This window comes from Apteryx mantelli, chromosome 13 (assembly GCF_036417845.1).
Source record: "Apteryx mantelli isolate bAptMan1 chromosome 13, bAptMan1.hap1, whole genome shotgun sequence".
NCBI classification, from domain to species: Eukaryota; Metazoa; Chordata; class Aves; order Apterygiformes; family Apterygidae; genus Apteryx; species Apteryx mantelli.
This window is the reverse complement of record NC_089990.1, coordinates 24,159,522-24,175,863: the sequence shown is the minus strand read 5'-3', so window position 1 is coordinate 24,175,863 and position 16,342 is coordinate 24,159,522. Positions and strand designations below refer to the sequence as shown.

Sequence of the window (16,342 nt, the reverse complement as noted above, 5' to 3'; positions counted from 1 at the left end):
ATGCTCCTTTAGAGGCTGCGGTAATATTTTCCACTCTAGCTGCATCTTCCTTTCTTTTTTCTTTTTTTTTCATTCTGAGGTCAGGAGGGAATCAAACAGCAAGAGTTTCTTGCTAACTCCTTTCGACATCTCTGATAAGGTTATCTGGGATCCTAATGGTACATCCTAAACTTAGATTCAAAAGCAGAAAACCACTAATGGGCTGCTGCGAGCAGTGGAGACTCTGCTCTTGTTAAGGCTTGAAAGCTCCCTGCCGTGGATTGAGCCGGTTTGGTCTTCTGGCACGGAAAGGCTGTCAGTCATCTCGCTTAGCGCCCTCGCTAAGCAAGGCATTTCATGAGCCACATGCCCCAGCCAGCCAAGACACTGAGCCCGGAGAGGCAGCAAGTTGCTTAGGTCTCCCCGGCATTATTAGGGATGGAGGTGGGAGCCTACACGCTCGCGGACAGAGCATTTTCTTTTCTCCCTACTCTTCACCTTTGCCTGAAAGGGAACATATCAACCAAGGGAAACTTTAGCAAGAGTTTAATCAAAGCTCCAGCCAAAAAGGCTAGAAGTCTGTCCGTGCCTGTTAAAAGGCTGGGAAAACATTTAAGGTCTGTCATCTGACAGTGCTAGAACTCATTATACTCTATTCTGGACTCAGCATTAGCTAAAGCAAAGGGCCCATTTCTAAAAAGTGCGGAGCTGGGAAGAGAAGAGAATCGGTTCCAGCGACTCTTGCATAAATCAGATGTCTTTGCTTGCCACTTGCTTTGCTGTTCCACATACCTGGCCTTTCCTCAGACACATTCATGCCACTCTATTTGCATTTGGCTCTTGGCGCAGGAAAGACGTGGTCCTTTTCGTTGTTTTGTCTGCAAAGATGAGCATCAAATGAAAGGCAAAGTTCCTTCTGACAGAGTATCTGCAAGGACCAAAGGGAGACGATTGATTTTCTCCAGTTTGCGTTGAAGTAGGCAAAAAGAAGGCAATCCCTAGAAGCGAAGCTGCTCCGACACCTATTCCTACCCACCAGCTGTGAGATACGCTGGTCAACAACAGCCAAGAAGGCTGAGATAAGGAGCGTAACGCTGCTGCCACTCCTGTGAAGGCTTCCTGTCCTGGACAGAGGCAGTTTCCCACTCCATCTCAGGACTAGAATATATGACACAAGAAGAAGAAGAGAGTAGCAGCTATTTTGAAGTACTCAGTACCTACGTAGTGGCAAAAGGAAGTATGTCTCAGACCAGCATGTAGTGCACAAAGTTTCAAATCGCGTCTCCCGTCACGTTGATCAATGATCATGACTGTCCTCGTTCGCATAGTCGTCAGAGCAGCAGGCACCAGGAACAGGGAGGGGACTTCTGCTGAGCTGGATTTTTAGAGGGTATTGGACTTTTTAGAGGCCTCTTATTCTCCCAGGTGCTCTTGTTAGTCCTGATGGGGAGGGCAGCGAGAGAGGAAAGGGGAAAATGAAGAGGCAGGTAACTTGAGGAATGATACGACTGTAATCAAATAACTGTGAGGAAATAAAAGCTTCACAAAAAAAGTATCTTTCAGGACTTTATGAATTCCAGCCTGTGAATCTGACTGAATCTGTTTCAAGGATCAGATTTCACCCTGGTTCATGGGTTTCCAAAGTCAGCAGGAGCTCCTTCGGCCTACACCCTCGGTAAATATGTCTCATTGCATCTGAGAAATTTGAACTGCCCAGCACAAAAGTAATTGCACAGCAATTTTCCTGATTATGAGCAAAGGGGGTTCCTTGAGGAGACCAGGGTTTCTGAGACCACTTGTATCATGAAACCTTGCTAATAAGTTAAAGGAAGTAGTACCGCCTCTGCTAGGCTTGTGGAAATCTGTAGGACAGGTTACGTTGTATATGGTATGCACATTCCCTACAGCCCTGTACTGTAAGAACAGTTCACCATAACACAAAAACCAGTGGAAGGCAATTGCTACATCCAGTTTGTGCGCTCTCTTAAAAAGTAAATTAATGAAACATAAAGCTGGTAACAATATGTGACCTCAAGACAGGAGTTCTCTGGAAGAAGATGTGATCAGGTAATTAAAGGGTATATCAATGTGCATGGGCAAAAGGGCTAATTAAATTTGTAAAATCAACCTCCATTCTCCTCTTTTCTGACTGCAGAGTTCTTCAATTTGCAGCCAATCTAATATTAGTTTAATGTAACTTTTTGTGTACAAAAAAGAGCTTTCTTATTAGCTATGGCTTGCCTATTCTCTCACTTGCATGCCTGCCTGGATTGAGTCACAGCACAATGAGTCTCCTGCCTCCTGAATTCATGCAATTATCTCAGGATCTTAAATTAAAAAATAGGACTCTTGTAAACCTCTCTGTTCTGAAAAAAATTGTGAGTAGGCGAATCCAGTGTAACCAGTGTGCCTGCGCCTGTGGAAAGCCTGAAATAATAGTTTTGAGAGATATCAAATGTCTTGTGTAGCCCAGTAGAAAACTGATTACTCTGGCAACTCTTTGCACACCATCCCGTTAGGGAACTCTGTCATCCCAGTGGATATTTATGGGAGCAAGTACTTGGAGAAATCTTGCTGATGACCCTAGCTTTTATCATTTCTGTTTCTTCTAAAGATAAATCTCCCTGATCTTTCTGGGAGTATAACGAGCCCAAAGCTCAGAAGCACTCATGTATAGGAAGAAGGGGAATGTCTTTTTACCATAAGTCCAGCTGGGATCAGAGTTAGAGTGTGGGGAAAGAGCCAGACTTTCCCCTGCACTGTAGGATGTGTGGGTCCCTGATTGCCTCAATCCTCTGTCCTACACTTCAGAGTCACAAATCCTGGGTTTAATCTTCTAGTGATTTCTGTCCTGGCCCCTTTGTCTTTGCCTCATGCTCTGTGGGTATGAAGCAGCTGAGAAACCACTTGAATTCTTGCATTTGAAGTATGCCTAATCGCCAAAGAGGACCCAACTAGTTGCAGTATGCTTTGGTAGCTCCTACCTCCAAGACGGCCCTTTGGAGTGTCAGACAGATGCAACACACAGCAGCACCAAGAGCAGAGCCACAAAGAGAGAGGGTGCCGATGAGAGCTTGCAGTTATGTTTTAAGCCATCTTTCACATACAGGCAGCTCATGTTTATGGAACATATGATGCAGGAGATATCTTAAAACCAAAGCAACTCTCCGGCTATGTGCATCCAGGGCAAACCTAAAGTGAATGATACCCTCTAACTTCCTTCCAGAGCCATTATAGTGGCAATCAGAGAAAACATTTCCTACAGAAACAGATCCTGTGAAATTTATAAGCCTTCCCAAGGGGAGGAAACATCCATTTCTCTTTCTATCTGTCATTCTTCTTCATTTATTGAATCAATAAGGCATGAAATTTGGCAAGCTTTAAGTAAAAAATGAGCTGTTCATATCAAAAAGAGCCTAGATGGGTAAAAAAAAACAAACTGCTAGAACCTAGATTCAGTTAATAGGAATAAAAATAAATAGAAACAGAATCTAAATGTAAATGAACATTACATCACCGCTGGCATTTAAGCTCATTTTCAAATACAGAATTAGAAACAGATTTAACTTGCTGAAACTTGCTGTGTCTTCATACAATCAGATATAGCTGCCTTGGGAGTCACAGGACTGAACTTCTATGTAGCATCTGTTCTCCAGAGAAGCCACAGCTCGAAATTCTTCCTGGGCAGTACAGGAAGGAGAGGCAGTAGGCAGAGAGGGCAAAACCCTGCTTTTGGGTCAAAAGGATAGCTTAGAGGTTAGAAGGATCACGGAAAAGCTCTTGTTTCCCTGTCCTTACTTTTTGATGTGTGGCAGTAGGACAGCTAGTGCGTCTGAGTTACCCCTCCTAGATGGAGTCTGAACTTACCTGCTGGGTGGCAACATCTCTCCTTGCAAACATTAATAGACATCCTCCTTTAGCTTAAATGAGAGGTGCCCTTTAGTGCCACATATTTACATCATGAACTCCCATCATGAAGTGCCCATGGATCTGTTCCAGTGTAGTTTCCCTGAAAATGTTATCAGGAGGGCACTGCTCTGTCTTTGGGACAATCCTGAGCTAATCGATGGCAGCCAGGGAGTGTGCAGCTCAGTGAAAAACTTTCAAAGAGGTGGTGAGATACTTCTCTGCCTGACAAAGCAGCTCCATATCACACCACCACACCTGCTTTCAGCGCTCACAGCTGATCTCTTGCTTTGCTGGCTGATGCACAGCCTGAAAGTTCTTCCTCTCTTACCTTTGGAGATCAATGCTCAAATCCCCACATTTTTTTCTCTATATAGGAAAAGAAATGGCTGGCAGTGGCTCTAAGCTATAGTTATCTGTAGGTCACTGCAGCTGTTCTGAGCATCTTCAAACTTTAGGGCCTTTTTTCAATGCTACCCATCCCTGTTCAGGGCTCTAACTGCTAACCTGATAAATACGGTTTTCCTCTGCTCAGAGATGAGCTATTCTGTTCAACTGCAAGTATGGGGTCCATCATTTAAATGAAGAAGCAGTGATTATATTTGAGTCTAGTTCTTTTGAGCATGACTGCGTCCCACGCTGCATTTTAAAGAGCAGTTTAACCTTACTCTCACTCCCACTAATCCTTTTGTGTCACATTACACATTTGCTTCCACAACTATTTTTGTAGTTCAAGGTCTTGCATCTTCCAGCTTCAGTTGCCATTGAAACAGCATCGCATTCAACAATGCAGATTTGTTCATCTTTCATAACACACACACACACACACAGAGTTATTTTTTTTAATCCCGTGGAGATTACAACACTTATGCATTTCTTTTCTTGATGACACACCTTTGCTCAGGGATTTTTCAAGTTTAGGCAGATAGGGCAAAACAAGGGGGATATAATTGCTCTCTCCAGCCACTGCTACTTTAATAAGCCTGTAGAGCAACCCCACAAAAATTCTAGAGCTTTGTGAAATCCTTTTACTAGCCTTTATTCTGCTTGGATGATTTTATTAGGATATTAGCACAGAGTCATGCTGTAATCAGCAGGAAGGTCTTGTTTACTGCTAGCTTGTTTGAAGACCAGCCAAGCATACAGTCCCAACGAAGTAGGCTCTAATTAATAAGGTTTTAGTGAAAAAACACAAAGATGAGATGTTGTGTAAGGTCCAGAAACCACATGTGAGAAATCAAGACCTTCTTCTTGGTTGCACTGATATTTATAGACAATCAACATATTTTGTTGAAATACAAGACTAATTTGAATCAATCTCAATGTACATATTCCGATCAATTATCTTTGAAATCCTACAGCTCACTGTGATGATTTGGAGAATACCACTCAGGAGCTGTTGATCTCTGCTGACACAGAGGCTTGTCCCTAGCACCCTACAGCTGGTAATACCAGTCTTCAAACTCATTCTTGAAGGGCAGGAGACATGTTCCATTGCTGGGTTCGCCCAAATGGCAGCTACACATCAAGAGGTTTCCTGCATTTATTGTCCTAAATGGATATGTTTCCCCTGGAGAAGTAATCTGTCTTGTGCTTGCCAGCTTCACTTGAATTCACTCAACATCAGGCAGATTAAAGGTGAAAGCATATAATTTAATTCTAGCAAAGAAAAAGGCTAGGCTCTTAATTATTAAGTGAAAAAGAAGATTACAGAAAGAAGAAAATAAACCAGCAAAATGCAATTTTAACATCAAATTTCTTTCCCAGCTGTCACCTCAAATCGTTGAGGTATACATTAGCCATACAAGCTCAGGACTGGATTTCTGAGCAACTAATAGCTATGTAGCCTAACAATTAGTGAGGCAAGGACTCTTGAATCAATTATTTTTACAAAGGTAAGCAACAAAATTGATTTCCATATGGAAATCTTTCTTACTTTGATCTAGCTAGTGTCATCACCCTGATCATTCTGGGCTGGAGAATCAAACTTTACAGATCTGGAAAAATCAACAGAAGCACACATGATGACACCCAGGGAATCACCATCCCTTTAAAGTCATTCTAGCAATTTAGGGTTTAATTTATTTTGTAACACAGTGGTATTAATGCAAAATTGTTGCACCAACAAAGTTCTTGCAGAAAAACTACCTATTCCCAAATCCTTACTATGGAGAGAGAAACAAATTATGTAATTTCAGGAAGGACTCCTGACAGATGAAGGAGAAAAGCAAACTCATGCAGGGCAGACTTCAGAAAAAAGTGAAGAAGCCAATAAATAGTTCTTCCCTTTCTATGAAGAGAAAGTTGGAACAAGTATATTTAGATACCTAGCTAGAAAACAACATTTGGTTTTCAGAAAAAGAACTTCTCTATGCAGGCTTATCTTTGGTCTAATAAAATGCAGGGTCAATAGAGTTATTGGTTATCTCTGATCTCCACTTCTCTGAATAGATCTCTTCTGCCCAGGAATTGTGTTTAAATGCAGCAAATGCTACTTTCAGCCTGAAATCATTATCTTGGTGTGAAGGATCTGAGACTTCAAAACCCAAGATTTTTCCTTTCTTACACCCACACACCCACACACCCCCCACACAAATGCATAAGTTACTTCTGGTATCTTAGGAAGCCTTTATCATTGGTGGGCTTCTCATTTTATCCAAGATCTTTCAGTCTTGTCTTCCATTTGTTTCCCTAAGAATTGTCAGAACTGCGTTATCTTTGCAAAGGAAAGCCATGAAAGGCACAAGACGGAAGGGAGTGAACAGGGGAGAAAATAAATCTCATTATGGTAAACAGCAACATTTGCATTCAGACTTAAGTGAACAGTGACATTAAGCAATCTGAACCTCAGCTGTTGAGCCTGCGTGATACATATTTAGCAACACAATCGGCGTAGACCACCACCGCTGCAAAAAGAGCCAACATCACTACACACAGGGCAGCACGAGTGGGAAAACTCATCTCGGCACCCACTTTGGCGGAGAGAATAAAGGCAGGCCCAGCAATCTGGAAAGCATAAGCAGGCAAAAGTGCTAAGGACCTCTGCAAACACAAGCGCTAATATCACACAGACACTTAAAAAAGGCTTTGCCAGCTTCCCCAGACACTGCATATTGGTGTTTGGCTCCTTCGCCTTCATATTAAGGCACAAAGAAACACTTTTCTGTTCCCCGCTGTTACGTTCAATAAATTAATAAGTGGCTTATCTGGCACTTGCTGTGTTATGTTGCCGCTGATTGCCGAGGAGGGTGCTCAGCAGCAGGCCACCCAGCTCCGGAGCGCCCTGTATGCAAATGCGCAATGACACTTCTGGTGACGAGAGGCCCCGCGTCTCCTGAGTGCTACATGCCTGTTCGCTTTTAACGATGAATAATTTGTGCAGTGGAAGGAATGGAAAGTTAAGAAGCCTCATTTTGCAGGAGCTCTCTGCAGTACTGGTAACCTGTGAAATGCTTTGTTTTTGGAAACCAGACTTCTGCAAGCCCAGAAGAAGAGCTGCCAGGCAGAGATATCCCTTTGCAAGGGGCTGGATGTGCTCAATTCCTGAGGAGTTGTACGTGAAGATGGGGAGAATTGCATAGCCTTAAACATCTTGTGTAAACCTCTTGCACAAGGTATTTTGAGTCATTTTAGATAATAATGAGTTAAAGTTCAGTCAACTCAAGTGTTACATGGGCAGCTAAAGAAGATTTGAGATGATCATCCCTTATCCCCATACACCTTGGACATTCAAATTCTCTTGCCATGACTGAGAGTGACATCTAAGTCGCTAGGGTTTAAAATAAAATTCCTTTTAAATGTGGGAAGAAGAAGGGGAAGGGGACTTTGTCCCATACTTGGAAGAAGCAAGGATGATAGAGGAAACAGATGCTGATTTAATATCTGACTAAAGGAAGGAGGGCATGCGGAAATTTAATCATGCCCGATATGGCATATATATAATTTTTGAAAAACAGGAAAACTTAAACATTTCACAAAATATGCATTATTTGTAAGGCATCATAGATGTGCTTGGCACTTTCTGACAGAAACATTGGCAGGTCTCTGCCTCAGGGAATCTATAATTAGACAGAGCATTGCAAGGGAAGATGATGGATAAGAGTGTATGGGAGGACAGGGATGCAACAGTGAAAGATCATGAAGAGCTTTATATATTCTTTTCCAGAATCTTTTTGGTTCTTGCCATTTAGCCGTAATGTATTTAAAACCTAGGCCTGAGAAATGATTGAACTTTGGAATTTTTGCTCCACAAACTTTCTTTTGTCCCAAACTGGAACAGAAAATGGGAGTTTTGAAATTGCTCATGAAAAAAATAAGTTAAAAAAGGCTGATGCGGAAACAGCCTCACTGAACTGCCTCGCTTCGACAGGTAGAAGCATTTCATTCCAGCTCTATCATTTTGAAAAATATCACATTCTCACACAAAGTGAAAAAATGGTCTTTAACTCTGTCAGTGTGAAGTGTTCGCGCCCACAAAGCAAGGGGTACTTGGATGTCTGAACGTTTGTTGGTTGAAATTTTTGAATATACACATGTTGCCACGAAACAGCTGGGTCTGGCTGAATAAGCAGCTTCTAATGGGAAACGGTTCTAGCAGAAACCTTTCAACCAAATTCAACGTGAAGTCCATGGAAGAATAAGGAGGTAGAATCAAAGTCACATTTCCGTTGGATTCTGGCCCTCCCTTGGATACAAAAGAGGCGAGACCACTTGTGACGAATCCATACGTTCTCTGCGAGCTGAACGGAGATCAGGTACCGAATTCCCAGAGGATACCACTGGCCCGGAGACACTAGCAACTTCTGGTTCCCAGCAGCATGTGGGCAAACTGAGCAGGCAGTAGATTTCCTTGTTGTTCCAAGCCTGTAAATACAGTTCTGAAGCACAGTTTTCCCTCAGACCCATAACTGCGATTTGGAAGTCTCTGGCTGCGTCTTGCACATCAGTGAGTCACTATGTATTTTCCTCCTGCCGGAGAAACAATCTGACTACTTAGAAATGAGAAAGGCAAAACTGCCTTTGATCTTGCATCTAAGTACTCAGTAGAAAATAACCCGGGTTAAGCATTTACTTGATTGTCACTCACTGGAATAAGTCCCAGTCACTAACTGGGGAAGAGACAAGGTGCCTGGTTCCAGTCAGTGAAGACAAATACAGTCACACAAGCGTGTCAGGTAAACGTATTCTGCCACAGATATAAATTAAACCTTTCCTAAAGGAGATGCATAGAAGCTCCCCTTGGAGAGTAAATGCACAAAGGCTGTGACGTACTAATGGGAGAGCTGCAGTTGCGCAGCAAATGCAAGGCATTTTTTGAGAAACTAGGCAGGAGAAAAGCTGAAGCAAGGGTGTGGAGAAAGGGAAGGAGTGTTTGGGAATTGTAATGAACCCGGTTGCTTCGTAGAACCATGCTTATCCTTTTTTTACTCAGGGTGCTGAATCCATTAAATGTCCCCACGTTTGCCTCCTCTCCCTCTGCCTTGTGATCATCACCGTGGAATTCCTGGCTGCACATGGAAGCGGATCGGGGAAAATATTTAGCTCCCTGGCTGTGGATAAGCCTAGCAAAGACCTTCTAAAGGACAAAAAGAAACAGCTCTGAATGAAATATGTTTTGCCACCTTTCATCCAGTGATCTCAAACCACTTTTTATATGCACATCAATGCATACGGTCTCATGACACCTTTGTAAAGGTAGGCGAGCCAGGCTAGGAACAAAGCAAGAGACAGCAGCGACAAGCCCTGACGTTCACCCCATGCTGCAGTCAGCGAGAGCGGCCCTTTCCCCAGCGTCATGAACGCTAATGGGGCATCCGGAAGCCCGGAAAGTGGCAATGAATTCCTCGCAGCAGGGTAAACCGCATGTCTGCAGAGAAAGAATTGTGTTCTGTGCCATTCATAATACAAATAGTATCATGTCAGAGGTTGGCAGGCGGCTGCCTCCCTTGGAGCTGTAATTAATGTTATGTGAGCAATGCAAAGAGATTCAGAGAGTGCCAGGTGTCTCCTCTCGGCAGCCATCTGTGAAAAAGCAGCATCCTGACGCTTGAAGCCTTTCCCATGAACCAGGAAATAGCCAAGTTAAGAGGAAGAGGAAACCAGGCAATTTTAAGGAGCATTAATTAATGGTGCGACCCTATAGTCTGTCTCTAGGTATGAAAGGTGCCAGGAACACCGACCAACGATCAAGTGTCACCTTTTAACATCTTCTGCCATTTAACATTATTTTGCAGATGAAAGATAGTTGCTGTTTGCAAGGCTGAGGGGAAGGGATGTGGTGAACGGTTCTCAAGCCACCGGAGGAATATCTTCAGCAGCAGAAGATCTGCCACTGGGAGGTTGTGATGTATCACTTTTGGGCAAAGTTTCCAGTAGTTCTCAGAGGAGGGCTCTTCCTCTACTATTCTTGCAGCTGCATAGGAAGCCACCTGTTTTCCCGGACACTTCCATTATTTTTCCCTTCTTCTGCCCTAAACACAACAGATTGTGATTTTATATCAGTGATATAGCTTGGTCCAATAAGGATAATTTTTCCTGGAAACGGCCCAGTCTCTGCTACCAACTGTTGTTGCCATTAAGCTGAATTCAGACCACCTACTGGTGGACTGTTAAAAAGAACAAAGGTGCTTCAGACTATATAAAAAAGGAGAGAGAGAGGAGGTCTTTTCAGAGTGTTTATTGTATTTTCCTGCCTTGGGTGTGCTTTCTGCCTTTCTCTATCGACCATAAGCAGACAAGGTCTGATACAACAGGACAGCAAGAGATACACACCACTTCTTACAACTTAAATGTCATTTAACCAGCTAAATCTTTCTGGACAACAACAGCTGGGCATCTGAATACAGCCAACTGTGTCACTCAGAGATTTGCTTTCTCGGATGTGTATGAGATATGCCACGAAACCCATACTTGCAGGCAGTGGATATTTGATCCACGCCATCAGTCCAGCAACGGGGCAAAGTCACAGGTTTCCCTGCAATGGCAGAAAACCCTCTTTGATGCTGTGATTCCAAAAGTGCCCTGCTGAGACGGGAAGAGCCAGAGAATAGTACGTTACTATCTCAGATAAAAGTGAACAGATCAAAAGTGAAAATGCTCTGCGCGTCTGATACTACCAGTCTGCGTTCCTGGTTTGTGCTGCTTGAGTAAACAAGCTCTGTATAAAAGTCACATTTTGATGCCACACTAGTTTCCCTGAACTCTTTGCACTGCTCAGATAACAGTGCTCGAAGGTGAACCAAAGGCTTTTAACTCACCCCTCAAGGTGTTTGCGTTGCTCGTGTCTTGCAGTTGCTAACATCTACAGCACTTCAGGGAGTGATTCTCCTTCCTCTGAAGCTGTTGCTTTCAGTTCCACTTATTTGTTCTGCGGATATAAAGATGTAATCTTGCTAATGGCCACTTTGTAATGAGACTCAGTGGAATTACTTCTTTTTGTTACAAACTTTGGAGCATCTTTCACACACTCAAACTTCCACCTCTTCTTTCCCCAGAGCAATAACGTGCGAATACTTGACATTTCTGCCTCATTCCCTCCCCAACAGGCAACGTATAGTACAAGGAGCTGTAGCACCATTGCTCACAGCACATAATTACAGCCTGTAAAAGATGCTCTGCAACCCCCTGCCTGGTCTGCCTAGACCCATGTACTATTATCACCTCACCCTATCCCAGGGATTGCAGCAAAGCTGTAGCTACAGGTACTGAAGGCCACATTTCTTTTCACTAAAGAAAAATGCTTTCCATACGGGATCAAACTTCAAGGCCCTGGAAAGCAAAAGTATTATTTTGCGAGCCATAAGCATTCAAAAATTTTACTAACTACAGTAAGAGGTGCTCAGCAACTCTTGAGACCAGACTCCGGGATTAATCAGCAACAGTGACAACAAAACCGATTACAAAGATGACAATATTGTGCTCAGCTGTCTTGGGGATGGAAGAAGCAAGTTCTGCAGATTCCCTGACAAGACTTTGAATGAAGGTATCCTATGCCAGGAGGTATTCACTGGCTTTTCCCTTTCCCTGTGGTCTTCTGAGTTAAGATTCACTGAGCTTTGCGAGCAAATCAATAAATTTTCTTCTGCTATTTCTCTGTGCTCGGTTGAAGTTCAGAAGTAGGAAAATAAAGCTAAAATCCCAGAAAATCAGGCATGACAGGGTTGTTAGTTTCTCCTGTTTCAAGAAGAAGAAAACTATTTTAAACACGTCTGATTTCCCTTTCTCTGCTAAAAGCAGGCGTTTGGCAGGCCCTATGATAATAGGAAACGCTAAGTCAACAAAAAAATTAACCTCGTATAGCCTCCCATCTCCATTCTGTACTATTTTCATTGAGAAGAAATGAGAGGAAAATCTTACATATCACTTTAGTTGCTGTTTCTAGGCTTTCTTGCAACTTCCCATATGTTTCCTGGAGTAAAAGCTGTATATCAGTAGGCCTGAGCTGCTTATTCGGGGTGTGATTCTAAACTTCCCCGAAGCTCTAGGAGATTTATCTCAGTGAGCAGTGAAAATGTTTTTCAAGGAAAATAAATGGACACAATAAGCGATCTCTCTCCCAGACGGGATGGCTTGGTTTATGGATCCACTGGCTGCCATCACACAGGTTCATTCACGCTTCCAGTTGTAGTTCCAGTTATTCTGCTTCAGCCTTATTCTTCCCACATGCTCCTAGCCACCTCCGGATGCGGTAGGGGGGCTAAGATATGCCTTTCCTCACAGGTAACATCATGAAGACAGCAACTACCACGCCGACCAAATTACACAGCACCGCAATGCAACACAACACTAACCTTCAACTCCTTACTCAACACCATCCTCTTCTGAGATGCAAGAGCATGTCCTGACACAACCAGTACCATGCGCAAGCCACAAAGCCCTTAATCTGGTCTTCGACAAGGTTTGGTCCCACCAGTATTGAGATCACCTCTGCGCAAGTGGTCAAACCCAGCATTGCTTAGCACTCACTCTGAACTGCATATGGTTAATAGCAGATGTGTCTTCTCAGAGACCCAAACTCTGCAGTGTGCATTCACAATATGCCTGCCTTGGTACTTGTTAAAATCATTAATTATAGCTTAATGCAACAACAAATTATGTAGGACAGCTGTGCTGGCAGTATAGTAATTTGAGTCAACCCCCTATGGTCACGCTGGAAAAAAAAGTGGTCTAGGAATGTGTATGCTGAAAAAAGACACAGATTTTCTATTGGCACATCTCAGTGAAGGTATCATTAGCAAAGCCAGTGATTGGTATCATTTGGGTAGAACAAAAGGGGCAGCACTTCCGCTGCCTTTCATTCCTGTTGCCAGGATTCTGCAATCATATTTCAATAACGTCAATTCACCGGCACCATTAGCGGTGTTGAAAATGGCCCTCCTGAACTCTCGAGCACCTTGTATTCAGCTATGCTCTTTGAGGGTGCAGCATATTGAGAGGAAAATATGTATCACTGCTGATCAGATAATGAGACATTCCTGGATTATGACTGTCCTACATAACGTCATTCCAGGCTTCAGGCTTCAGCAGGTGCCATTTCGCCATGTGCTCCTTTTTGTAAGCCAGCTGTTGGGAAGCAAAGAGGTCACTGACTATTATCTGCAAAATGCTAGTTATTTCCCTTCAAGCCTAAACCTATACACACTGCAGAATCAGGCCTGTAACGCACGTGTCCTAAGTGCAATATCTGCACCATCTGCTTTTGCAGAACAGGCTCCCAATTGCCCTGAATGTGATACATCTGCTCTATAGGTATAAGAGTTTTATTGACAAGGGAAATGGTGTCTTCAGCAGTGCCATGCAACTCACACATACTACGGAACCTCAATGCAATTTGGGATCTCAAATATACCGGTGGGGCAGTTAAAATAATTCAGTCTGCATCTACATAACTGTTCAGGTAACTTCACCAAACAGATGTAAAAACAGAGTTTGGTTTTCCTCTCATTTTAGCGTTGCAGACTAGGAGGACCTCTGCTGCATGTGCACAGTTGTAAAAACCCTGCAAAATGAGAATGAAGGCCTGGCAGTTTTCATTATATACTTGCTGACGACAAAGAAATTCATAGCAGCTTGCTCCCAGCTACCCTCTTTCCCAAGCTCCCCAGGCATGGAAATGGAAGGGGCTCTGGGCTGGTTGGGTTCTTCAACTACCCTGTGACAGGAGATGATGTCTACCACCTTCTGGCCTGCAGCAATGTCTTCTGCCTGCAGCTTATCCTGGAGACACCCACAAGACGTAGGGTCACCAGGAGTGGGCTGCATTCACATGAATGTGGGCTGCAAATCGCCATAGTCTGAGCTTTTCTGACACAGGTAATTAGGAATAAAGTCTCCATATGGATCATCATAGTCAGTCCTCTTGCTCACAGGGTCCTCATGCAGTGCACAGGCTCTGAGGAGATATGGAACATCTGCTTTTTTTCTTCTTCACAGATAACAGCATAAAACACTTTCCACACCCTGTAGCACCTCATTTCTGTACTCAAAATCCCCAAGCAACGCCTTGAATGTACCACAGAGAGACAGACGTAAGCAGATGTTGCAAGTTCACTCATATCCTGCGTGCCAGATACTATATGAAAATATGTTGGGCTTTTCTAAAAAGGGTTTTCTTCTTTTCTAATGTGTGTGAGGAGTGTCTACTACCAACTAATGTTACCGCATTGAGTTATAAGGCCATGGGGAATAATCATTTTGGTCAAGACAGGGTATTATGTCACTTGCTCCGTTCCTCTGTGACGCAACAGACACCCAGCACCCAGCTCTGTAACAGACTGATGACACAATGTGGAAGATTTGCTGGAAGAAATCTGATGAGTTAAATTCCGCTATAACCACGTCACGTTCCATTATGTTGGGTCCTATTCCAGACAGCGCGATCAAATGTAACACAAAGTGACAAGCTGCGCTACACCATGACCTAATGCAGAGTGACAGAAACACAAAATTCACCGAAACAGATTTCAGAAAGTAGTTTGTTGGAAGGGTGATTGGAGGAAGGTGGTAATTAGCAGATATGTGGCTCACCATGGACTCAGTGCTCAGCTGTCACTCACCCGCTCCTGGGAACTTGTGGAAGACGTTCCTGTCTCTTGGAGATAGCATCCCTCCATGTCAAGTGCAAATGGGCATCTGTGAAGAAAATTCTGCTTCACTGTTGCTGCAAAACCAGACAACGCTTTGCCACTAGCCAAGCAGCTCCAAATCTACCCAGCGTCAGGTGTGATTTCTCCTCACAGTTATAAACCTGAATCCTCACCAAACATCATGAGGGTGCTGAGTGGTCAATGGAGAGCTAATGCAATGTCATCTGATAATTTTCTGCCAGACATATTTTCAAATTTTAGAGTCTGATTACATCCTTTAACTTTTGCAGTAAATTTAGTACTAGTACTAGACTGGTATATTTGGTCTAATTTAAACTTTTATCACTATAGTACCAGTTATCCACAGACTAGATGTAAGCTACAGCAGTTCAAACTCTCTTCTTTGCCTTTCTAACCTTTAAATAAGGAACAGATCATTCCTAAAATTAAAGGATGAAGTCCAGTTTTTGCTCTTATTTACCCTGGTCTTCTTTCCTAACACCAGAAATGTCAGTTCATTTTCACTGATGAAGGAAGACCACATATCCCCAAATAAACCCGAGACGGGAAAGACTTTTTGTCACTACCAGCTACACCTGGATTCCTGGTTAAGAATGGTTAGGAATACATATTTTTACAGCACATAGAACAACTAAGTTTCAGTTAATAAACTGCAAATGGGAGTCCCCGTTCTTAATTACACATTCTCTCTGCAGCAGGGATCCAGTGATTCAGAGATGCACAGACATCTCCAGTCCCATTTCATATTTTCTGATTTCCAAATAATAAGCAAGACAGGACATCTCTTATGGCTAATAAAGCTCTTGTGGCTAGAATAAATGAAAGAGTGAGGCAGCGCAGTATATAGTGCAATGGATGCTGTCACCGTGTTACCAAATCCTGTGGCTTTAATCCCAAATTTCATATCCTACATTATTCTTAAATTCCCAGCTCCCTGAATAAGGAAAAAAAAATGCTTACAGTTGTAAAAATATCCAAATCCTATGAACTAAGAATGAATTAAAGGCTTGGAAACCATCAAAAGAATAAAGATGTATTACTGAAAATCTAATGCTTTTGAGTTGGCCTCAAGGTTTGTGAAAGGCTGGGACTGGCGCACTGCTCCGGTGACATACGGAGGTGAAGTGAGGCTGCTGAGGCCTCTGCTAGCGTCTCTTTTCGAAGGGTATGACAGGTAGGCTGCTGTCGTTCCCAGTTTATGTAATACGCAGGGAAAATAATCCAAGATTTCAATATTAAATCTCCTTGCCCAGGGTAGGAGAGCAAGACAGCACCTACGTGGGAACACTAGAGGGAGCAAAGACAAGGAAGTCGATGAAGAGGAATAAAGGCAGGAAAGGAAAAGCCATTCC

The 16,342-nt window shown here is 43.1% G+C and overlaps 1 protein-coding gene across 2 annotated transcripts in view; it reads right to left on the bottom strand.

The window, feature by feature from the left end:
- Window positions 1–14,966: 14,966 nt before the first annotated feature.
- Window positions 14,967–16,342, bottom strand: part of C13H8orf48 (chromosome 13 C8orf48 homolog) — a 55,740-nt gene continuing 54,364 nt past the window's right edge. For both annotated transcript variants that reach the window (XR_001293487.2, XR_010885586.1), the window contains exon 7: window positions 14,967–15,015. The gene's annotated coding sequence lies outside the window, so the exon portion shown is untranslated. The remainder of the gene's footprint in view (window positions 15,016–16,342) is intronic.